We start from the raw sequence: 26,080 nt of genomic DNA on the forward strand, positions 1-26,080 counted from the left end.
AGGAATAGAGATATCAAGGGCTTCAAGTGCCATTGGTTTGGACATATTGACACGAACGGCACCAATCTTGTGATGCGACCCCTACAGAAAGGCTAGGATCTAGAAGGTTAGGACTCACGTTGATGACAAACGAACGCAACGGAATCACCTAAACCCGTTGATCACGTGGCCAACGAACCTAGTATTGTAGAAGACGCCACAATCTGGCGCGGTTCTAGATTGATAAGTCAATGGTATGACAAAGAAATGAATCTAAAATACTCAAGGATGCTTCAATGAAGCTTTGAGAGAATTCTCAAGTGTTTTTATTAATCATCATAAAACTGAATGTAAACAATGACTTAAGGCTATTTGTAGCCGTGACTAAGACCTAGTAAAGCTTGGAAAAACTTGAAGTCCGGCCAGCCCTTGGGCTTCTCTTTTGGCCGGCACTAGCCCAACAACATACATTGGAGTATGTTGTGGAAAAATCCAAGGAAATCCGGGTCTTGTTTCCTTGATTACTCTTGTGGAAAAGCATGGTGACAATTGTTGGATCTTTGCGGCATTTCTCGACTACCCAATCCGACGGGTAAGGAATTTTTGGTAAGATCATTGGAGTATTTTGAGTGGGAAAACGAGGGAGAGTGAAAACACTCAGGGAGTGAAGTGAGATTATATTTGTCCTATTTTCTTGTTCACTAACCTTTTGCAGGACCAAACGACAGTCATGGAGCAAGCTCATCCGACCACTGACTACTCAATGATGTTCACCGCCATGAAAAACGAGCTTAAGCGGATTAGTGTGTAACAAATGGAGGAGAGGCACAACCGCTTTGACGAGCTCTCCAAGGGCTTCACAAGGGGCCCCCATTCTCGAGCTCGCAACCGAAGTAACCATTGCACCAAAGGAGCAAACTATGAGGAGTACTCTCGGCAAGTGAAGATGTGGTAAGAGCCTAGAGGCCTAAAAGGGACACGTCTAAGAACGAGCTCAAGGGACTTAAAATTCAAGTCTCTACGTTACGAGGGAAAAGTGACCCTGAGGCTTAGTTGGAATGGGAAGGCCGCATCGAGATGGTCTTCGATTGCTATGAGTTTAGCGAGGAACAAAAGGTGAAGGTTGCCATTGTTGAGTTCACCGACTGCGCACTAGTTTGGTGGGACCAAGTCAGGACTAATTGGAGGCGAAATGGTAAACTCAAGGCACTAATGCATAAGCGGTTTGTTCCAAGCCACTACAACCGCGATCTCCACTCTCAGCTTCAAACCCTCACTCAAGGCAACATGAGTGTGGAGGACTACTCCAAGGAGATCAAGATGGCCATGATGAGGACGAACATTCAAGAAGATAGTGTGGCTACCATGACAAGGTTCCTTAGAGGTCTCAACCCCGTCCTTCAAGAAGCCTTGGAGCTCCAACATTACTTGGACATGCATGATCTTCTTGAACTAGCCATCAAGGCCGAGAGGGGGAAGAAATTGAGGCGAGGAGGCCGTACGTTCTAAGCATCCAACTCTCCTTCATAGAAGGGCAACCCACCAAGGAGAACATCACATGATACTGGAAATGCGACTACACCAAGCCCTTCTAGCCGCACACCTGGTAAAATCTCTGACCGCAATTCCAATTTTACCCCTAATAAGCTTGTTGATGCATCCAGGTCCACTTCTAAGACCACTCATGAAACTCCTAAAACTAGGAGTAGAGATATCAAGGGCTTCAAGTGCCAATGGTTGGACATATTGATACGAACGGCACCAACCTTGTGATGCAACCCGTACAGAAAGGCTAGGATCTAGAAGGTTGGGACTCACGTTGATGACAAACGAACGCAGTGGAATCACCTAAACCCGGTGATCACGCGGCCAACGAACCAGGTATTGTAGAAGACGCCGCAATCTGGCGCGGTCCTAGATTGATAAGTCAATGGTATGCCAAAGAAATGAATCTAAAATACTCAAGGATGCGTCAATGAAGCTTTGAGAGAATTCTCAAGTGTTTTTATTAATCATCATAAAACTGAATGTAAACAATGACTTAAGGCAATTTGCAGCCGTGACTATGACCTTGTAAAGCTTGGAAAAACTTGAAGGAAATCCGGCCAGCCATTGGGCTTCTCTTTTGGCTGGCACTAGCCCAACAACATACATTGGAGTATGTTGTGGAAAAATCCAAGGAAATCCGTATCTTGTTTCCTTGATTACTCTTGGGGAAAAGCTTGGTGACAATTGTAGGATCTTTGCGGCATTTCTCGACTGCCCAATCCGACGGGTAAGGAATTTTTGGTAAGATCATTGGAGTATTTTGAGTGGAAAAATGAGTGAGAGTGAAAACACTAAGGGAGTGAATTGAGATTATATTTGTCCTATTTTCTTGTTCACTAACCTTTTACAGGACCAAACGACAGTCATGGAGCAAGCTCATCCGACCACTGACTACTCATTGATGTTCACCGCCATGAAAAACGAGCTAAAGCGGATTAGTGAGCAACAAATGGCGGAGAGGCACAACCGCTTAGACGAGCTATCCAAGAGCTTCACAAGGGGCTCTCGTTCTCGATCTCGCAACCGAAATAACCATGGCACCAAAGGAGCAAACTATGAGGAGTACTCTCGGCTGGTGAAGATGTGGAAATAGCCGAGAGGCCTAAAAGGGACACGTCTAAGAACGAGCTGAAGGGACGTAAAATTCAAGTCTGCACGTTCCAAGGCAAAATTGACCCTGAGGCTTAGTTGGAATGGGAAGGCCGCATCGAGATGGTCGTCGATTGCTATGAGTTTATCGAGGAACAAAAGGTGAAGGTTGCCACGGTTGAGTTCACCGACTACGCACTAGTTTGGTGGGACCACCAAGTCAGGACTAATCGGAGGCGAAATGGTGAACACAAGGCACTAATGCATAAGCGATTTGTTCCAAGCCACTACAACCGCGATCTCCACTCTCAGTTTCAAACCCTCACTCAAGGCAACATGAGGGTGGAGGACTATTTCAAGGAGATCAAGATGGCCATGATGAGGGAGAACATTCAAGAAGATAGTGAGGCTACCATGGCAAGGTTCCTTAGAGGTCTCAACCCCGACCTTCAAGAAGCCTTGGAGCTCCAACATTACTTGGATATGCATGATCTTCTTGAACTAGCCATCAAGGCTGAGAAGGGGAAGAAATTGAGGCGAGGAGACCGTATCTTCCAAGCTTCCAACTCGCCTTCATGGAAGGGCAACCCACCAAGGAGAATCTCACATGATACAGGAAATGCGACTACACCAAGCCCTTCTAGCCTCACACCTGGAAATTTCTCTAACTGCAATTCCATTTTTACCCCTAACAAGCTTGTTGATGCATCCAGGTCCACTTCTAAGACCCCTCATGAAACTCCTAAAACTAGGAATAGAGATATCAAGGGCTTCAAGTGCCATTGGTTTGGACATATTGACACGAACGGCACCAATCTTGTGATGCGACCCCTACAGAAAGGCTAGGATCTAGAAGGTTAGGACTCACGTTGATGACAAACGAACGCAACGGAATCACCTAAACCCGTTGATCACGTGGCCAACGAACCTAGTATTGTAGAAGACGCCACAATCTGGCGCGGTTCTAGATTGATAAGTCAATGGTATGACAAAGAAATGAATCTAAAATACTCAAGGATGCTTCAATGAAGCTTTGAGAGAATTCTCAAGTGTTTTTATTAATCATCATAAAACTGAATGTAAACAATGACTTAAGGCTATTTGTAGCCGTGACTAAGACCTAGTAAAGCTTGGAAAAACTTGAAGTCCGGCCAGCCCTTGGGCTTCTCTTTTGGCCGGCACTAGCCCAACAACATACATTGGAGTATGTTGTGGAAAAATCCAAGGAAATCCGGGTCTTGTTTCTTTGATTACTCTTGTGGAAAAGCATGGTGACAATTGTTGGATCTTTGCGGCATTTCTCGACTACCCAATCCGACGGGTAAGGAATTTTTGGTAAGATCATTGGAGTATTTTGAGTGGGAAAACGAGGGAGAGTGAAAACACTCAGGGAGTGAAGTGAGATTATATTTGTCCTATTTTCTTGTTCACTAACCTTTTGCAGGACCAAACGACAGTCATGGAGCAAGCTCATCCGACCACTGACTACTCAATGATGTTCACCGCCATGAAAAACGAGCTTAAGCGGATTAGTGTGTAACAAATGGAGGAGAGGCACAACCGCTTTGACGAGCTCTCCAAGGGCTTCACAAGGGGCCCCCATTCTCGAGCTCGCAACCGAAGTAACCATTGCACCAAAGGAGCAAACTATGAGGAGTACTCTCGGCAAGTGAAGATGTGGTAAGAGCCTAGAGGCCTAAAAGGGACACGTCTAAGAACGAGCTCAAGGGACTTAAAATTCAAGTCTCTACGTTACGAGGGAAAAGTGACCCTGAGGCTTAGTTGGAATGGGAAGGCCGCATCGAGATGGTCTTCGATTGCTATGAGTTTAGCGAGGAACAAAAGGTGAAGGTTGCCATTGTTGAGTTCACCGACTGCGCACTAGTTTGGTGGGACCAAGTCAGGACTAATTGGAGGCGAAATGGTAAACTCAAGGCACTAATGCATAAGCGGTTTGTTCCAAGCCACTACAACCGCGATCTCCACTCTCAGCTTCAAACCCTCACTCAAGGCAACATGAGTGTGGAGGACTACTCCAAGGAGATCAAGATGGCCATGATGAGGACGAACATTCAAGAAGATAGTGTGGCTACCATGACAATGTTCCTTAGAGGTCTCAACCCCGTCCTTCAAGAAGCCTTGGAGCTCCAACATTACTTGGACATGCATGATCTTCTTGAACTAGCCATCAAGGCCGAGAGGGGGAAGAAATTGAGGCGAGGAGGCCGTACGTTCTAAGCATCCAACTCTCCTTCATAGAAGGGCAACCCACAAAGGAGAACATCACATGATACTGGAAATGCGACTACACCAAGCCCTTCTAGCCGCACACCTGGTAAAATCTCTGACCGCAATTCCAATTTTACCCCTAATAAGCTTGTTGATGCATCCAGGTCCACTTCTAAGACCACTCATGAAACTCCTAAAACTAGGAGTAGAGATATCAAGGGCTTCAAGTGCCAATGGTTGGACATATTGATACGAACGGCACCAACCTTGTGATGCAACCCGTACAGAAAGGCTAGGATCTAGAAGGTTGGGACTCACGTTGATGACAAACGAACGCAGTGGAATCACCTAAACCCGGTGATCACGCGGCCAACGAACCAGGTATTGTAGAAGACGCCGCAATCTGGCGCGGTCCTAGATTGATAAGTCAATGGTATGCCAAAGAAATGAATCTAAAATACTCAAGGATGCGTCAATGAAGCTTTGAGAGAATTCTCAAGTGTTTTTATTAATCATCATAAAACTGAATGTAAACAATGACTTAAGGCAATTTGCAGCCGTGACTATGACCTTGTAAAGCTTGGAAAAACTTGAAGGAAATCCGGCCAGCCATTGGGCTTCTCTTTTGGCTGGCACTAGCCCAACAACATACATTGGAGTATGTTGTGGAAAAATCCAAGGAAATCCGTATCTTGTTTCCTTGATTACTCTTGGGGAAAAGCTTGGTGACAATTGTAGGATCTTTGCGGCATTTCTCGACTGCCCAATCCGACGGGTAAGGAATTTTTGGTAAGATCATTGGAGTATTTTGAGTGGAAAAATGAGTGAGAGTGAAAACACTAAGGGAGTGAATTGAGATTATATTTGATACGTTCCTCGATCAACACGTTTCGAGACACGTAGCACGTTTGCCCAAGGATCTAGCGAGGATGTCCAACGCTTGGAATTGCGGGATCTAGAACCAAACGGACGACACGATTTGATTCAAGACGGTAGACGACACTCCGATGAAGGTGAATACTCCAGGGGAATAGGTCGGTAGAACAATCTAGGACAGGACGCAAGACTGCTCAAAACCCTTGCCAAAGCAAGTAAAGGGGTCGAATCTCTCTCTCAAGAAGAATCGAAAATATGCAAAACTTTATTGATAAAACGTCTCCCTAAAACCTTACAAAGCAAGCCTATTTATAGGCTAAAGTGACTGAAACCCTAAAGGGACTAGGAAAGGGAAAAGTCGGCCCATGGTCTTGGGACAAGATGGGCCGGCCCATGCTCTTACTTAAACACTAATCAATTGCTAAATAACTACTAAGGCCTAAGGCCCTATTCGGCCAACTCATTTGGAGGCCCACTTGACTCTTCATGGGATTGGGTCATGGTGTAGATAACTCGATTAAAATCCTTCAAGCCTTCAATATCTCTATGGACTCCATGTTGGTTTTGGACAATTCGAACAAGGGCTTGGAGGGATTCTTCGAAGAGCTTGGCTCGTGCACGTGTGACTGGGCCCAATGGAACTCGGACTGGGTCATTACTTGGGCTAAGGTCCGTGCACACATCAGTCCCCTCCACTTGAGCAGGATTTGTCCTCAAATCTGGATGGAAATGAATGACACGAACAAGGGTTGGTATCATGGCTCCAGTGGCTCCTCTTGTTCGTATCATTCCCCCCCTCTTGAAAGCAATTTGCCCACAAATTGAAGCACGAATGGTGACAAGACGAGTTACATGCCTTCGACTCAATCTTGTTATGATGGCTACAGATGGCATCCAATGCAAAGCCCATGGGCTAAGTTGGAACATAACCCTTGTCGAACCTTGAATCTCACAAACCATCTTCAATGTATGCTCAACTTGATCGTTTGTGGTCATGAGGTAAGGGTCCTCAAAGTGGTATGAAGTGTATCCCATGAAGTCAAACTCCGGCTCGAACACACTTGCAAGGCACCAAGGCGGATTTGGTGATGTTGGAGCTTCATGTGGACTAAGAGCAAGACGAAAATCATAATGGTCATTGAGGTACTTGTTCTTTAAACGAACCCTTGGTACACAACGATCCCCAAAATGTGGAGTGTTCCTTTCAAGACGAGCTCGAATCAACTCCCCTTTGGTGTGGACTGATTTGAGTTGACATTGTTCCATGAATAGATACCAACGGGGTTTAACTCTTGGAGTGCCAACTCCATGGAGGCTTGCAAAGTCTACAATTGATTTTGGAATGGAACACACCAAGATCAACTCAACCTGCCTTTGCTTGATCTGTATAAAAGTAGAAACACTCAACAAAGCGAAGGTAAGTTCGTTAGGAAAATAATAGGCCTTCACCGGGTTGCTCAAGATCAGCCCACTTTCTCTCTTTTCTTCCTTTTTACCACCCATCTCATTAGATTTTTCCATCTCTTTTTCTAGTTCAACAGCTGACCCTTTCATCTCATTACTTTCAACTCCCTCGGGTTTTACCTCTTTAGGCACAATTCCCTCATCTAGCTTTTTCTCCATTCTATAACGCTCAAGCTCACTTTTCATGCATGCTAGATCAATACAAAGTTGGTCATAAGTAAGTGATACAAGTGCAAGACGACGACTATTAAATAAGAAGGAATACTTATTAGTATGTCCGTCATATTTAATTTCTCGCCTCGACATCCATGCTTTACCCAACAACACATGTGTCACTTGAATTGGGACTACATCACACAACACCTCATCCACATATTTGCCGATTTGAATAGGTACAAGTGTGTACTTAGTAACCCAAACATTACCATGAGTGCTCGTCAACTTGTATGGTTGAAGATGATCAATGGTTGGAAGATTTAATTTATCAACCATGATAGCACTTGCAAGGTTGACTTCACAACTCCCATCAATGGCCAAGCTACAGATTTTATCTTTGACACCACAACGAGTATAAAACCAACCAAGCAACTGAGATTTGACGATGTCCAATTGCTCATCTACACCACGTAATGCCACTTCTTTGACTCCCTTAGGATCAGGAAGCCAATGTGGTGAGCTAACTTTTATGCGTCTTGTACTCGCCATGAATGTATGAGGGAACCTGCAAAAGTTAGTAACAAAACCGAAGATATTGTTTTTCACGTTCCCTGACGTGTTTTCTCTCGACACTCGTGTATCACTCACAATTACTCACTCTAATGGACTTACCAAATACCTTTACCTGTTGGGTTAGGTAGTTGAGAAAGGCCGCTCAAGTCCAATAAATGTCACCAACTTCTTCCTCAAGAGTAATCACGGAGATGTAGGAGAACGTGTAGGGAAGTGTTCCTAAAAACTAGGAGAAAATATAGGAGAAAGTGTAGGAGAGTGTTCCTAAAATCTAGGAAGAGAATATAGGAAAGGTCCTAAAAATGGATGAGAGAATTTTAGGTGAGTTTCCTAAAAATGGATGAGAGAATTTAGGAAAGTTTCCAAAAAAAATGGATGAGAGAGTTTAGGAAAATTTCCTAAAAATGGATGAGAGAATTTAGGAAAGTTTCCAAAAAAAAATGGATGAGAGAATTTAGGAAAGTTTCCTAAAAATAGATGAGAGACTTTAAGAAAGTTTCCAAAAAAAATGGATGAGAGAGTTTAGGAAAGTTTCCTAAAAAATGGATGAGAGAATTTAGGAAAGTTTCCAAAAAAAAATGGATGAGAGAGTTTGGGAAAGTTTCCTAAAAAGGTAGGTGAGAGAGTGTCCAAGTGAGTACAAAGAAACCCTAGCCGCAAGTAGACATCCTAGCCGCAAGTAGAAAACCCTAGCCGCAAGGATAACCCTAGCAAGATAAGGAAACCCTAGCAGCCGTCACGTTATTGTTCTTGCTGCCCAAGCGACAACCAACTAACGAGACAGATTTGGGAGCAACATTGAAACACCAACAACCAGAATTTTTGATGCAACAAACGACTCAAACGCAAGAAACAAGTTGTGGACAGAAATTATCAACAAACTAGACACAACACAAAGGAGATAACACACCAACAGATTTTTGTGTTCGGATGAACAGTAACGTGAACAGTGCCGGATGAACACTAGCTGTGAACAGTAGAGGTGAACAGTGTCGGATGAACAGTGACTTTTTTTTTTTTTTTTTTGTAAAACAAGGCAGCGGAAAGTACTAAGAATTCTACGACACAACTACGAAAAATATGGATATAACGAAAGATACCTCTACCAAAGCTCTGAAGCCAACTGATACGTTCCTCGATCAACACGTTTCGAGACACGTAGCACGTTTGCCCAAGGATCTAGCGAGGATGTCCAACGCTTGGAATTGCGGGATCTAGAACCAAACGGACGACACGATTTGATTCAAGACGGTAGACGACACTCCGATGAAGGTGAATACTCCAGGGGAATAGGTCGGTAGAACAATCTAGGACAGGACGCAAGACTGCTCAAAACCCTTGCCAAAGCAAGTAAAGGGGTCGAATCTCTCTCTCAAGAAGAATCGAAAATATGCAAAACTTTATTGATAAAACGTCTCCCTAAAACCTTACAAAGCAAGCCTATTTATAGGCTAAAGTGACTGAAACCCTAAAGGGACTAGGAAAGGGAAAAGTCGGCCCATGGTCTTGGGACAAGATGGGCCGGCCCATGCTCTTACTTAAACACTAATCAATTGCTAAATAACTACTAAGGCCTAAGGCCCTATTCGGCCAACTCATTTGGAGGCCCACTTGACTCTTCATGGGCTTGGGTCATGGTGTAGATAACTCGATTAAAATCCTTCAAGCCTTCAATATCTCTATGGACTCCATGTTGGTTTTGGACAATTCGAACAAGGGCTTGGAGGGATTCTTCGAAGAGCTTGGCTCGTGCACGTGTGACTGGGCCCAATGGAACTCGGACTGGGTCATTACTTGGGCTAAGGTCCGTGCACACATCAATATTTGTCCTATTTTCTTGTTCACTAACCTTTTACAGGACCAAACGACAGTCATGGAGCAAGCTCATCCGACCACTGACTACTCATTGATGTTCACCGCCATGAAAAACGAGCTAAAGCGGATTAGTGAGCAACAAATGCCGGAGAGGCACAACCGCTTAGACGAGCTATCCAAGAGCTTCACAAGGGGCTCTCGTTCTCGATCTCGCAACCGAAATAACCATGGCACCAAAGGAGCAAACTATGAGGAGTACTCTCGGCTGGTGAAGATGTGGAAATAGCCGAGAGGCCTAAAAGGGACACGTCTAAGAACGAGCTGAAGGGACGTAAAATTCAAGTCTGCACGTTCCAAGGCAAAATTGACCCTGAGGCTTAGTTGGAATGGGAAGGCCGCATCGAGATGGTCGTCGATTGCTATGAGTTTATCGAGGAACAAAAGGTGAAGGTTGCCACGGTTGAGTTCACCGACTACGCACTAGTTTGGTGGGACCACCAAGTCAGGACTAATCGGAGGCGAAATGGTGAACACAAGGCACTAATGCATAAGCGATTTGTTCCAAGCCACTACAACCGCGATCTCCACTCTCAGTTTCAAACCCTCACTCAAGGCAACATGAGGGTGGAGGACTATTTCAAGGAGATCAAGATGGCCATGATGAGGGAGAACATTCAAGAAGATAGTGAGGCTACCATGGCAAGGTTCCTTAGAGGTCTCAACCCCGACCTTCAAGAAGCCTTGGAGCTCCAACATTACTTGGATATGCATGATCTTCTTGAACTAGCCATCAAGGCTGAGAAGGGGAAGAAATTGAGGCGAGGAGACCGTATCTTCCAAGCTTCCAACTCGCCTTCATGGAAGGGCAACCCACCAAGGAGAATCTCACATGATACAGGAAATGCGACTACACCAAGCCCTTCTAGCCTCACACCTGGAAATTTCTCTAACTGCAATTCCATTTTTACCCCTAACAAGCTTGTTGATGCATCCAGGTCCACTTCTAAGACCCCTCATGAAACTCCTAAAACTAGGAATAGAGATATCAAGGGCTTCAAGTGCCATTGGTTTGGACATATTGACACGAACGGCACCAATCTTGTGATGCGACCCCTACAGAAAGGCTAGGATCTAGAAGGTTAGGACTCACGTTGATGACAAACGAACGCAACGGAATCACCTAAACCCGTTGATCACGTGGCCAACGAACCTAGTATTGTAGAAGACGCCACAATCTGGCGCGGTTCTAGATTGATAAGTCAATGGTATGACAAAGAAATGAATCTAAAATACTCAAGGATGCTTCAATGAAGCTTTGAGAGAATTCTCAAGTGTTTTTATTAATCATCATAAAACTGAATGTAAACAATGACTTAAGGCTATTTGTAGACGTGACTAAGACCTAGTAAAGCTTGGAAAAACTTGAAGTCCGGCCAGCCCTTGGGCTTCTCTTTTGCCCGGCACTAGCCCAACAACATACATTGGAGTATGTTGTGGAAAAATCCAAGGAAATCCGGGTCTTGTTTCCTTGATTACTCTTGTGGAAAAGCATGGTGACAATTGTTGGATCTTTGCGGCATTTCTCGACTACCCAATCCGACGGGTAAGGAATTTTTGGTAAGATCATTGGAGTATTTTGAGTGGGAAAACGAGGGAGAGTGAAAACACTCAGGGAGTGAAGTGAGATTATATTTGTCCTATTTTCTTGTTCACTAACCTTTTGCAGGACCAAACGACAGTCATGGAGCAAGCTCATCCGACCACTGACTACTCAATGATGTTCACCGCCATGAAAAACGAGCTTAAGCGGATTAGTGTGTAACAAATGGAGGAGAGGCACAACCGCTTTGACGAGCTCTCCAAGGGCTTCACAAGGGGCCCCCATTCTCGATCTCGCAACCGAAGTAACCATGGCACCAAAGGAGCAAACTATGAGGAGTACTCTCGGCAAGTGAAGATGTGGTAAGAGCCTAGAGGCCTAAAAGGGACACGTCTAAGAACGAGCTCAAGGGACTTAAAATTCAAGTCTCTACGTTACGAGGAAAAAGTGACCCTGAGGCTTAGTTGGAATGGGAAGGCCGAATCGAGATGGTCCTCGATTGCTATGAGTTTAGCGAGGAACAAAAGGTGAAGGTTGCCATTGTTGAGTTCACCGACTGCGCACTAGTTTGGTGGGACCAAGTCAGGACTAATTGGAGGCGAAATGGTAAACTCAAGGCACTAATGCATAAGCGGTTTGTTCCAAGCCACTACAACCGCGATCTCCACTCTCAGCTTCAAACCCTCACTCAAGGCAACATGAGTGTGGAGGACTACTCCAAGGAGATCAAGATGGCCATGATGAGGACGAACATTCAAGAAGATAGTGTGGCTACCATGACAAGGTTCCTTAGAGGTCTCAACCCCGTCCTTCAAGAAGCCTTGGAGCTCCAACATTACTTGGACATGCATGATCTTCTTGAACTAGCCATCAAGGCCGAGAGGGGGAAGAAATTGAGGCGAGGAGGCCGTACGTTCTAAGCATCCAACTCTCCTTCATAGAAGGGCAACCCACCAAGGAGAACATCACATGATACTGGAAATGCGACTACACCACGCCCTTCTAGCCGCACACCTGGTAAAATCTCTGACCGCAATTCCAATTTTACCCCTAATAAGCTTGTTGATGCATCCAGGTCCACTTCTAAGACCACTCATGAAACTCCTAAAACTAGGAGTAGAGATATCAAGGGCTTCAAGTGCCAATGGTTGGACATATTGATACGAACGGCACCAACCTTGTGATGCAACCCGTACAGAAAGGCTAGGATCTAGAAGGTTGGGACTCACGTTGATGACAAACGAACGCAGTGGAATCACCTAAACCCGGTGATCACGCGGCCAACGAACCAGGTATTGTAGAAGACGCCGCAATCTGGCGCGGTCCTAGATTGATAAGTCAATGGTATGCCAAAGAAATGAATCTAAAATACTCAAGGATGCTTCAATGAAGCTTTGAGAGAATTCTCAAGTGTTTTTATTAATCATCATAAAACTGAATGTAAACAATGACTTAAGGCAATTTGCAGCCGTGACTATGACCTTGTAAAGCTTGGAAAAACTTGAAGGAAATCCGGCCGGCCATTGGGCTTCTCTTTTGGCTGGCACTAGCCCAACAACATACATTGGAGTATGTTGTGAAAAAATCCAAGGAAATCCGTATCTTGTTTCCTTGATTACTCTTGGGGAAAAGCTTGGTGACAATTGTAGGATCTTTGCGGCATTTCTCGACTGCCCAATCCGACGGGTAAGGAATTTTTGGTAAGATCATTGGTGTATTTTGAGTGGAAAAATGAGTGAGAGTGAAAACACTAAGGGAGTGAATTGAGATTATATTTGTCCTATTTTCTTGTTCACTAACCTTTTACAGGACCAAACGACAGTCATGGAGCAAGCTCATCCGACCACTGACTACTCATTGATGTTCACCGCCATGAAAAACGAGCTAAAACGGATTAGTGAGCAACAAATGGCGGAGAGGCACAACCGCTTAGACGAGCTATCCAAGAGCTTCACAAGGGGCTCTCGTTCTCGATCTCGCAACCGAAATAACCATGGCACCAAAGGAGCAAACTATGAGGAGTACTCTCGGCTGGTGAAGATGTGGAAATAGCCGAGAGGCCTAAAAGGGACACGTCTAAGAACGAGCTGAAGGGACGTAAAATTCAAGTCTGCACGTTCCAAGGCAAAATTGACCCTGAGGCTTAGTTGGAATGGGAAGGCCGCATCGAGATGGTCGTCGATTGCTATGAGTTTATCGAGGAACAAAAGGTGAAGGTTGCCACGGTTGAGTTCACCGACTACGCACTAGTTTGGTGGGACCACCAAGTCAGGACTAATCGGAGGCGAAATGGTGAACACAAGGCACTAATGCATAAGCGATTTGTTCCAAGCCACTACAACTGCGATCTCCACTCTCAGTTTCAAACCCTCACTCAAGGCAACATGAGGGTGGAGGACTATTTCAAGGAGATCAAGATGGCCATGATGAGGGAGAACATTCAAGAAGATAGTGAGGCTACCATGGCAAGGTTCCTTAGAGGTCTCAACCCCGACCTTCAAGAAGCCTTGGAGCTCCAACATTACTTGGATATGCATGATCTTCTTGAACTAGCCATCAAGGCTGAGAAGGGGAAGAAATTGAGGCGAGGAGACCGTATCTTCCAAGCTTCCAACTCGCCTTCATGGAAGGGCAACCCACCAAGGAGAATCTCACATGATACAGGAAATGCGACTACACCAAGCCCTTCTAGCCTCACACCTGGAAATTTCTCTAACTGCAATTCCATTTTTACCCCTAACAAGCTTGTTGATGCATCCAGGTCCACTTCTAAGACCCCTCATGAAACTCCTAAAACTAGGAATAGAGATATCAAGGGCTTCAAGTGCCATTGGTTTGGACATATTGACACGAACGGCACCAATCTTGTGATGCGACCCCTACAGAAAGGCTAGGATCTAGAAGGTTAGGACTCACGTTGATGACAAACGAACGCAACGGAATCACCTAAACCCGTTGATCACGTGGCCAACGAACCTAGTATTGTAGAAGACGCCACAATCTGGCGCGGTTCTAGATTGATAAGTCAATGGTATGACAAAGAAATGAATCTAAAATACTCAAGGATGCTTCAATGAAGCTTTGAGAGAATTCTCAAGTGTTTTTATTAATCATCATAAAACTGAATGTAAACAATGACTTAAGGCTATTTGTAGCCGTGACTAAGACCTAGTAAAGCTTGGAAAAACTTGAAGTCCGGCCAGCCCTTGGGCTTCTCTTTTGGCCGGCACTAGCCCAACAACATACATTGGAGTATGTTGTGGAAAAATCCAAGGAAATCCGGGTCTTGTTTCCTTGATTACTCTTGTGGAAAAGCATGGTGACAATTGTTGGATCTTTGCGGCATTTCTCGACTACCCAATCCGACGGGTAAGGAATTTTTGGTAAGATCATTGGAGTATTTTGAGTGGGAAAACGAGGGAGAGTGAAAACACTCAGGGAGTGAAGTGAGATTATATTTGTCCTATTTTCTTGTTCACTAACCTTTTGCAGGACCAAACGACAGTCATGGAGCAAGCTCATCCGACCACTGACTACTCAATGATGTTCACCGCCATGAAAAACGAGCTTAAGCGGATTAGTGTGTAACAAATGGAGAAGAGGCACAACCGCTTTGACGAGCTCTCCAAGGGCTTCACAAGGGGCCCCCATTCTCGAGCTCGCAACCGAAGTAACCATTGCACCAAAGGAGCAAACTATGAGGAGTACTCTCGGCAAGTGAAGATGTGGTAAGAGCCTAGAGGCCTAAAAGGGACACGTCTAAGAACGAGCTCAAGGGACTTAAAATTCAAGTCTCTACGTTACGAGGGAAAAGTGACCCTGAGGCTTAGTTGGAATGGGAAGGCCGCATCGAGATGGTCTTCGATTGCTATGAGTTTAGCGAGGAACAAAAGGTGAAGGTTGCCATTGTTGAGTTCACCGACTGCGCACTAGTTTGGTGGGACCAAGTCAGGACTAATTGGAGGCGAAATGGTAAACTCAAGGCACTAATGCATAAGCGGTTTGTTCCAAGCCACTACAACCGCGATCTCCACTCTCAGCTTCAAACCCTCACTCAAGGCAACATGAGTGTGGAGGACTACTCCAAGGAGATCAAGATGGCCATGATGAGGACGAACATTCAAGAAGATAGTGTGGCTACCACGACAATGTTCCTTAGAGGTCTCAACCCCGTCCTTCAAGAAGCCTTGGAGCTCCAACATTACTTGGACATGCATGATCTTCTTGAACTAGCCATCAAGGCCGAGAGGGGGAAGAAATTGAGGCGAGGAGGCCGTACGTTCTAAGCATCCAACTCTCCTTCATAGAAGGGCAACCCACCAAGGAGAACATCACATGATACTGGAAATGCGACTACACCAAGCCCTTCTAGCCGCACACCTGGTAAAATCTCTGACCGCAATTCCAATTTTACCCCTAATAAGCTTGTTGATGCATCCAGGTCCACTTCTAAGACCACTCATGAAACTCCTAAAACTAGGAGTAGAGATATCAAGGGCTTCAAGTGCCAATGGTTGGACATATTGATACGAACGGCACCAACCTTGTGATGCAACCCGTACAGAAAGGCTAGGATCTAGAAGGTTGGGACTCACGTTGATGACAAACGAACGCAGTGGAATCACCTAAACCCGGTGATCACGCGGCCAACGAACCAGGTATTGTAGAAGACGCCGCAATCTGGCGCGGTCCTAGATTGATAAGTCAATGGTATGCCAAAGAAATGAATCTAAAATACTCAAGGATGCGTCAATGAAGCTTTGAGAGAATTCTCAAGTGTTTTTATTAATCATCATAAAACTGAATGTAAACAATGACTTAAGGCAATTTGCAGCCGTGACTATGACCTTGTAAAGCTTGGAAAAACTTGAAGGAAATCCGGCCAGCCATTGGGCTTCTCTTTTGGCTGGCACTAGCCCAACAACATACATTGGAGTATGTTGTGGAAAAATCCAAGGAAATCCGTATCTTGTTTCCTTGATTACTCTTGGGGAAAAGCTTGGTGACAATTGTAGGATCTTTGCGGCATTTCTCGACTGCCCAATCCGACGGGTAAGGAATTTTTGGTAAGATCATTGGAGTATTTTGAGTGGAAAAATGAGTGAGAGTGAAAACACTAAGGGAGTGAATTGAGATTATATTTGTCCTATTTTCTTGTTCACTAACCTTTTACAGGACCAAACGACAGTCATGGAGCAAGCTCATCCGACCACTGACTACTCATTGATGTTCACCGCCATGAAAAACGAGCTAAAGCGGATTAGTGAGCAACAAATGGCGGAGAGGCACAACCGCTTAGACGAGCTATCCAAGAGCTTCACAAGGGGCTCTCGTTCTCGATCTCGCAACCGAAATAACCATGGCACCAAAGGAGCAAACTATGAGGAGTACTCTCGGCTGGTGAAGATGTGGAAATAGCCGAGAGGCCTAAAAGGGACACGTCTAAGAACGAGCTGAAGGGACGTAAAATTCAAGTCTGCACGTTCCAAGGCAAAATTGACCCTGAGGCTTAGTTGGAATGGGAAGGCCGCATCGAGATGGTCGTCGATTGCTATGAGTTTATCGAGGAACAAAAGGTGAAGGTTGCCACGGTTGAGTTCACCGACTACGCACTAGTTTGGTGGGACCACCAAGTCAGGACTAATCGGAGGCGAAATGGTGAACACAAGGCACTAATGCATAAGCGATTTGTTCCAAGCCACTACAACCGCGATCTCCACTCTCAGTTTCAAACCCTCACTCAAGGCAACATGAGGGTGGAGGACTATTTCAAGGAGATCAAGATGGCCATGATGAGGGAGAACATTCAAGAAGATAGTGAGGCTACCATGGCAAGGTTCCTTAGAGGTCTCAACCCCGACCTTCAAGAAGCCTTGGAGCTCCAACATTACTTGGATATGCATGATCTTCTTGAACTAGCCATCAAGGCTGAGAAGGGGAAGAAATTGAGGCGAGGAGACCGTATCTTCCAAGCTTCCAACTCGCCTTCATGGAAGGGCAACCCACCAAGGAGAATCTCACATGATACAGGAAATGCGACTACACCAAGCCCTTCTAGCCTCACACCTGGAAATTTCTCTAACTGCAATTCCATTTTTACCCCTAACAAGCTTGTTGATGCATCCAGGTCCACTTCTAAGACCCCTCATGAAACTCCTAAAACTAGGAATAGAGATATCAAGGGCTTCAAGTGCCATTGGTTTGGACATATTGACACGAATGGCACCAATCTTGTGATGCGACCCCTACAGAAAGGCTAGGATCTAGAAGGTTAGGACTCACGTTGATGACAAACGAACGCAACGGAATCACCTAAACCCGTTGATCACGTGGCCAACGAACCTAGTATTGTAGAAGACGCCACAATCTGGCGCGGTTCTAGATTGATAAGTCAATGGTATGACAAAGAAATGAATCTAAAATACTCAAGGATGCTTCAATGAAGCTTTGAGAGAATTCTCAAGTGTTTTTATTAATCATCATAAAACTGAATGTAAACAATGACTTAAGGCTATTTGTAGCCGTGACTAAGACCTAGTAAAGCTTGGAAAAACTTGAAGTCCGGCCAGCCCTTGGGCTTCTCTTTTGGCCGGCACTAGCCCAACAACATACATTGGAGTATGTTGTGGAAAAATCCAAGGAAATCCGGGTCTTGTTTCCTTGATTACTCTTGTGGAAAAGCATGGTGACAATTGTTGGATCTTTGCGGCATTTCTCGACTACCCAATCCGACGGGTAAGGAATTTTTGGTAAGATCATTGGAGTATTTTGAGTGGGAAAACGAGGGAGAGTGAAAACACTCAGGGAGTGAAGTGAGATTATATTTGTCCTATTTTCTTGTTCACTAACCTTTTGCAGGACCAAACGACAGTCATGGAGCAAGCTCATCCGACCACTGACTACTCAATGATGTTCACCGCCATGAAAAACGAGCTTAAGCGGATTAGTGTGTAACAAATGGAGGAGAGGCACAACCGCTTTGACGAGCTCTCCAAGGGCTTCACAAGGGGCCCCCATTCTCGAGCTCGCAACCGAAGTAACCATTGCACCAAAGGAGCAAACTATGAGGAGTACTCTCGGCAAGTGAAGATGTGGTAAGAGCCTAGAGGCCTAAAAGGGACACGTCTAAGAACGAGCTCAAGGGACTTAAAATTCAAGTCTCTACGTTACGAGGGAAAAGTGACCCTGAGGCTTAGTTGGAATGGGAAGGCCGCATCGAGATGGTCTTCGATTGCTATGAGTTTAGCGAGGAACAAAAGGTGAAGGTTGCCATTGTTGAGTTCACCGACTGCGCACTAGTTTGGTGGGACCAAGTCAGGACTAATTGGAGGCGAAATGGTAAACTCAAGGCACTAATGCATAAGCGGTTTGTTCCAAGCCACTACAACCGCGATCTCCACTCTCAGCTTCAAACCCTCACTCAAGGCAACATGAGTGTGGAGGACTACTCCAAGGAGATCAAGATGGCCATGATGAGGACGAACATTCAAGAAGATAGTGTGGCTACCATGACAAGGTTCCTTAGAGGTCTCAACCCCGTCCTTCAAGAAGCCTTGGAGCTCCAACATTACTTGGACATGCATGATCTTCTTGAACTAGCCATCAAGGCCGAGAGGGGTAAGAAATTGAGGCGAGGAGGCCGTACGTTCTAAGCATCCAACTCTCCTTCATAGAAGGGCAACCCACCAAGGAGAACATCACATGATACTGGAAATGCGACTACACCAAGCCCTTCTAGCCGCACACCTGGTAAAATCTCTGACCGCAATTCCAATTTTACCCCTAATAAGCTTGTTGATGCATCCAGGTCCACTTCTAAGACCACTCATGAAACTCCTAAAACTAGGAGTAGAGATATCAAGGGCTTCAAGTGCCAATGGTTGGACATATTGATACGAACGGCACCAACCTTGTGATGCAACCCGTACAGAAAGGCTAGGATCTAGAAGGTTGGGACTCACGTTGATGACAAACGAACGCAGTGGAATCACCTAAACCCGGTGATCACGCGGCCAACGAACCAGGTATTGTAGAAGACGCCGCAATCTGGCGCGGTCCTAGATTGATAAGTCAATGGTATGCCAAAGAAATGAATCTAAAATACTTAAGGATGCGTCAATGAAGCTTTGAGAGAATTCTCAAGTGTTTTTATTAATCATCATAAAACTGAATGTAAACAATGACTTAAGGCTATTTGTAGCCGTGACTAAGACCTAGTAAAGCTTGGAAAAACTTGAAGTCCGGCCAGCCCTTGGGCTTCTCTTTTGGCCGGCACTAGCCCAACAACATACATTGGAGTATGTTGTGGAAAAATCCAAGGAAATCCGGGTCTTGTTTCCTTGATTACTCTTGTGGAAAAGCATGGTGACAATTGTTGGATCTTTGCGGCATTTCTCGACTACCCAATCCGACGGGTAAGGAATTTTTGGTAAGATCATTGGAGTATTTTGAGTGGGAAAACGAGGGAGAGTGAAAACACTCAGGGAGTGAAGTGAGATTATATTTGTCCTATTTTCTTGTTCACTAACCTTTTGCAGGACCAAACGACAGTCATGGAGCAAGCTCATCCGACCACTGACTACTCAATGATGTTCACCGCCATGAAAAACGAGCTTAAGCGGATTAGTGTGTAACAAATGGAGGAGAGGCACAACCGCTTTGACGAGCTCTCCAAGGGCTTCACAAGGGGCCCCCATTCTCGAGCTCGCAACCGAAGTAACCATTGCACCAAAGGAGCAAACTATGAGGAGTACTCTCGGCAAGTGAAGATGTGGTAAGAGCCTAGAGGCCTAAAAGGGACACGTCTAAGAACGAGCTCAAGGGACTTAAAATTCAAGTCTCTACGTTACGAGGGAAAAGTGACCCTGAGGCTTAGTTGGAATGGGAAGGCCGCATCGAGATGGTCTTCGATTGCTATGAGTTTAGCGAGGAACAAAAGGTGAAGGTTGCCATTGTTGAGTTCACCGACTGCGCACTAGTTTGGTGGGACCAAGTCAGGACTAATTGGAGGCGAAATGGTAAACTCAAGGCACTAATGCATAAGCGGTTTGTTCCAAGCCTCTACAACCGCGATCTCCACTCTCAGCTTCAAACCCTCACTCAAGGCAACATGAGTGTGGAGGACTACTCCAAGGAGATCAAGATGGCCATGATGAGGACGAACATTCAAGAAGATAGTGTGGCTACCATGACAAGGTTCCTTAGAGGTCTCAACCCCGTCCTTCAAGAAGCCTTGGAGCTCCAACATTACTTGGACATGCATGATCTTCTTGAACTAGCCATCAAGGCCGAGAGGGGGAAGAAATTGAGGCGAGGAGGCCGTACGTTCTAAGCATCCAACTCTCCTTCATAGAAGGGCAACCCACCAAGGAGAACATCACATGATACTGGAAATGCGACTACACCAAGCCCTTCTAGCCGCACACCTGGTAAAATCTCTGACCGCAATTCCAATTTTACCCCTAATAAGCTTGTTGATGCATCCAGGTCCACTTCTAAGACCACTCATGAAACTCCTAAAACTAGGAGTAGAGATATCAAGGGCTTCAAGTGCCAATGGTTGGACATATTGATACGAACGGCACCAACCTTGTGATGCAACCCGTACAGAAAGGCTAGGATCTAGAAGGTTGGGACTCACGTTGATGACAAACGAACGCAGTGGAATCACCTAAACCCGGTGATCACGCGGCCAACGAACCAGGTATTGTAGAAGACGCCGCAATCTGGCGCGGTCCTAGATTGATAAGTCAATGGTATGCCAAAGAAATGAATCTAAAATACTTAAGGATGCGTCAATGAAGCTTTGAGAGAATTCTCAAGTGTTTTTATTAATCATCATAAAACTGAATGTAAACAATGACTTAAGGCTATTTGTAGCCGTGACTAAGACCTAGTAAAGCTTGGAAAAACTTGAAGTCCGGCCAGCCCTTGGGCTTCTCTTTTGGCCGGCACTAGCCCAACAACATACATTGGAGTATGTTGTGGAAAAATCCAAGGAAATCCGGGTCTTGTTTCCTTGATTACTCTTGTGGAAAAGCATGGTGACAATTGTTGGATCTTTGCGGCATTTCTCGACTACCCAATCCGACGGGTAAGGAATTTTTGGTAAGATCATTGGAGTATTTTGAGTGGGAAAACGAGGGAGAGTGAAAACACTCAGGGAGTGAAGTGAGATTATATTTGTCCTATTTTCTTGTTCACTAACCTTTTGCAGGACCAAACGACAGTCATGGAGCAAGCTCATCCGACCACTGACTACTCAATGATGTTCACCGCCATGAAAAACGAGCTTAAGCGGATTAGTGTGTAACAAATGGAGGAGAGGCACAACCGCTTTGACGAGCTCTCCAAGGGCTTCACAAGGGGCCCCCATTCTCGAGCTCGCAACCGAAGTAACCATTGCACCAAAGGAGCAAACTATGAGGAGTACTCTCGGCAAGTGAAGATGTGGTAAGAGCCTAGAGGCCTAAAAGGGACACGTCTAAGAACGAGCTCAAGGGACTTAAAATTCAAGTCTCTACGTTACGAGGGAAAAGTGACCCTGAGGCTTAGTTGGAATGGGAAGGCCGCATCGAGATGGTCTTCGATTGCTATGAGTTTAGCGAGGAACAAAAGGTGAAGGTTGCCATTGTTGAGTTCACCGACTGCGCACTAGTTTGGTGGGACCAAGTCAGGACTAATTGGAGGCGAAATGGTAAACTCAAGGCACTAATGCATAAGCGGTTTGTTCCAAGCCTCTACAACCGCGATCTCCACTCTCAGCTTCAAACCCTCACTCAAGGCAACATGAGTGTGGAGGACTACTCCAAGGAGATCAAGATGGCCATGATGAGGACGAACATTCAAGAAGATAGTGTGGCTACCATGACAAGGTTCCTTAGAGGTCTCAACCCCGTCCTTCAAGAAGCCTTGGAGCTCCAACATTACTTGGACATGCATGATCTTCTTGAACTAGCCATCAAGGCCGAGAGGGGGAAGAAATTGAGGCGAGGAGGCCGTACGTTCTAAGCATCCAACTCTCCTTCATAGAAGGGCAACCCACCAAGGAGAACATCACATGATACTGGAAATGCGACTACACCAAGCCCTTCTAGCCGCACACCTGGTAAAATCTCTGACCGCAATTCCAATTTTACCCCTAATAAGCTTGTTGATGCATCCAGGTCCACTTCTAAGACCACTCATGAAACTCCTAAAACTTGGAGTAGAGATATCAAGGGCTTCAAGTGCCAATGGTTGGACATATTGATACGAACGGCACCAACCTTGTGATGCAACCCGTACAGAAAGGCTAGGATCTAGAAGGTTGGGACTCACGTTGATGACAAACGAACGCAGTGGAATCACCTAAACCCGGTGATCACGCGGCCAACGAACCAGGTATTGTAGAAGACGCCGCAATCTGGCGCGGTCCTAGATTGATAAGTCAATGGTATGCCAAAGAAATGAATCTAAAATACTCAAGGATGCGTCAATGAAGCTTTGAGAGAATTCTCAAGTGTTTTTATTAATCATCATAAAACTGAATGTAAACAATGACTTAAGGCAATTTGCAGCCGTGACTATGACCTTGTAAAGCTTGGAAAAACTTGAAGGAAATCCGGCCAGCCATTGGGCTTCTCTTTTGGCTGGCACTAGCCCAACAACATACATTGGAGTATGTTGTGGAAAAATCCAAGGAAATCCGTATCTTGTTTCCTTGATTACTCTTGGGGAAAAGCTTGGTGACAATTGTAGGATCTTTGCGGCATTTCTCGACTGCCCAATCCGACGGGTAAGGAATTTTTGGTAAGATCATTGGAGTATTTTGAGTGGAAAAATGAGTGAGAGTGAAAACACTAAGGGAGTGAATTGAGATTATATTTGTCCTATTTTCTTGTTCACTAACCTTTTACAGGACCAAACGACAGTCATGGAGCAAGCTCATCCGACCACTGACTACTCATTGATGTTCACCGCCATGAAAAACGAGCTAAAGCGGATTAGTGAGCAACAAATGGCGGAGAGGCACAACCGCTTAGACGAGCTATCCAAGAGCTTCACAAGGGGCTCTCGTTCTCGATCTCGCAACCGAAATAACCATGGCACCAAAGGAGCAAACTATGAGGAGTACTCTCGGCTGGTGAAGATGTGGAAATAGCCGAGAGGCCTAAAAGGGACACGTCTAAGAACGAGCTGAAGGGACGTAAAATTCAAGTCTGCACGTTCCAAGGCAAAATTGACCCTGAGGCTTAGTTGGAATGGGAAGGCCGCATCGAGATGGTCGTCGATTGCTATGAGTTTATCGAGGAACAAAAGGTGAAGGTTGCCACGGTTGAGTTCACCGACTACGCACTAGTTTGGTGGGACCACCAAGTCAGGACTAATCGGAGACGAAATGGTGAACACAAGGCACTAATGCATAAGCGATTTGTTCCAAGCCACTACAACCGCGATCTCCACTCTCAGTTTCAAACCCTCACTCAAGGCAACATGAGGGTGGAGGACTATTTCAAGGAGATCAAGATGGCCATGATGAGGGAGAACATTCAAGAAGATAGTGAGGCTACCATGGCAAGGTTCCTTAGAGGTCTCAACCCCGACCTTCAAGAAGCCTTGGAGCTCCAACATTACTTGGATATGCATGATCTTCTTGAACTAGCCATCAAGGCTGAGAAGGGGAAGAAATTGAGGCGAGGAGACCGTATCTTCCAAGCTTCCAACTCGCCTTCATGGAAGGGCAACCCACCAAGGAGAATCTCACATGATACAGGAAATGCGACTACACCAAGCCCTTCTAGCCTCACACCTGGAAATTTCTCTAACTGCAATTCCATTTTTACCCCTAACAAGCTTGTTGATGCATCCAGGTCCACTTCTAAGACCCCTCATGAAACTCCTAAAACTAGGAATAGAGATATCAAGGGCTTCAAGTGCCATTGGTTTGGACATATTGACACGAACGGCACCAATCTTGTGATGCGACCCCTACAGAAAGGCTAGGATCTAGAAGGTTAGGACTCACGTTGATGACAAACGAACGCAACGGAATCACCTAAACCCGTTGATCACGTGGCCAACGAACCTAGTATTGTAGAAGACGCCACAATCTGGCGCGGTTCTAGATTGATAAGTCAATGGTATGACAAAGAAATGAATCTAAAATACTCAAGGATGCTTCAATGAAGCTTTGAGAGAATTCTCAAGTGTTTTTATTAATCATCATAAAACTGAATGTAAACAATGACTTAAGGCTATTTGTAGCCGTGACTAAGACCTAGTAAAGCTTGGAAAAACTTGAAGTCCGGCCAGCCCTTGGGCTTCTCTTTTGGCCGGCACTAGCCCAACAACATACATTGGAGTATGTTGTGGAAAAATCCAAGGAAATCCGGGTCTTGTTTCCTTGATTACTCTTGTGGAAAAGCATGGTGACAATTGTTGGATCTTTGCGGCATTTCTCGACTACCCAATCCGACGGGTAAGGAATTTTTGGTAAGATCATTGGAGTATTTTGAGTGGGAAAACGAGGGAGAGTGAAAACACTCAGGGAGTGAAGTGAGATTATATTTGTCCTATTTTCTTGTTCACTAACCTTTTGCAGGACCAAACGACAGTCATGGAGCAAGCTCATCCGACCACTGACTACTCAATGATGTTCACCGCCATGAAAAACGAGCTTAAGCGGATTAGTGTGTAACAAATGGAGGAGAGGCACAACCGCTTTGACGAGCTCTCCAAGGGCTTCACAAGGGGCCCCCATTCTCGATCTCGCAACCGAAGTAACCATTGCACCAAAGGAGCAAACTATGAGGAGTACTCTCGGCAAGTGAAGATGTGGTAAGAGCCTAGAGGCCTAAAAGGGACACGTCTAAGAACGAGCTCAAGGGACTTAAAATTCAAGTCTCTACGTTACGAGGGAAAAGTGACCCTGAGGCTTAGTTGGAATGGGAAGGCCGCATCGAGATGGTCTTCGATTGCTATGAGTTTAGCGAGGAACAAAAGGTGAAGGTTGCCATTGTTGAGTTCACCGACTGCGCACTAGTTTGGTGGGACCAAGTCAGGACTAATTGGAGGCGAAATGGTAAACTCAAGGCACTAATGCATAAGCGGTTTGTTCCAAGCCACTACAACCGCGATCTCCACTCTCAGCTTCAAACCCTCACTCAAGGCAACATGAGTGTGGAGGACTACTCCAAGGAGATCAAGATGGCCATGATGAGGACGAACATTCAAGAAGATAGTGTGGCTACCATGACAAGGTTCCTTAGAGGTCTCAACCCCGTCCTTCAAGAAGCCTTGGAGCTCCAACATTACTTGGACATGCATGATCTTCTTGAACTAGCCATCAAGGCCGAGAGGGGGAAGAAATTGAGGCGAGGAGGCCGTACGTTCTAAGCATCCAACTCTCCTTCATAGAAGGGCAACCCACCAAGGAGAACATCACATGATACTGGAAATGCGACTACACCAAGCCCTTCTAGCCGCACACCTGGTAAAATCTCTGACCGCAATTCCAATTTTACCCCTAATAAGCTTGTTGATGCATCCAGGTCCACTTCTAAGACCACTCATGAAACTCCTAAAACTAGGAGTAGAGATATCAAGGGCTTCAAGTGCCAATGGTTGGACATATTGATACGAACGGCACCAACCTTGTGATGCAACCCGTACAGAAAGGCTAGGATCTAGAAGGTTGGGACTCACGTTGATGACAAACGAACGCAGTGGAATCACCTAAACCCGGTGATCACGCGGCCAACGAACCAGGTA

The sequence above is a fragment of the Coffea arabica genome, chromosome 3e (genome assembly GCF_036785885.1).
Source record: "Coffea arabica cultivar ET-39 chromosome 3e, Coffea Arabica ET-39 HiFi, whole genome shotgun sequence".
Classification (NCBI taxonomy): Eukaryota; Viridiplantae; Streptophyta; class Magnoliopsida; order Gentianales; family Rubiaceae; genus Coffea; species Coffea arabica.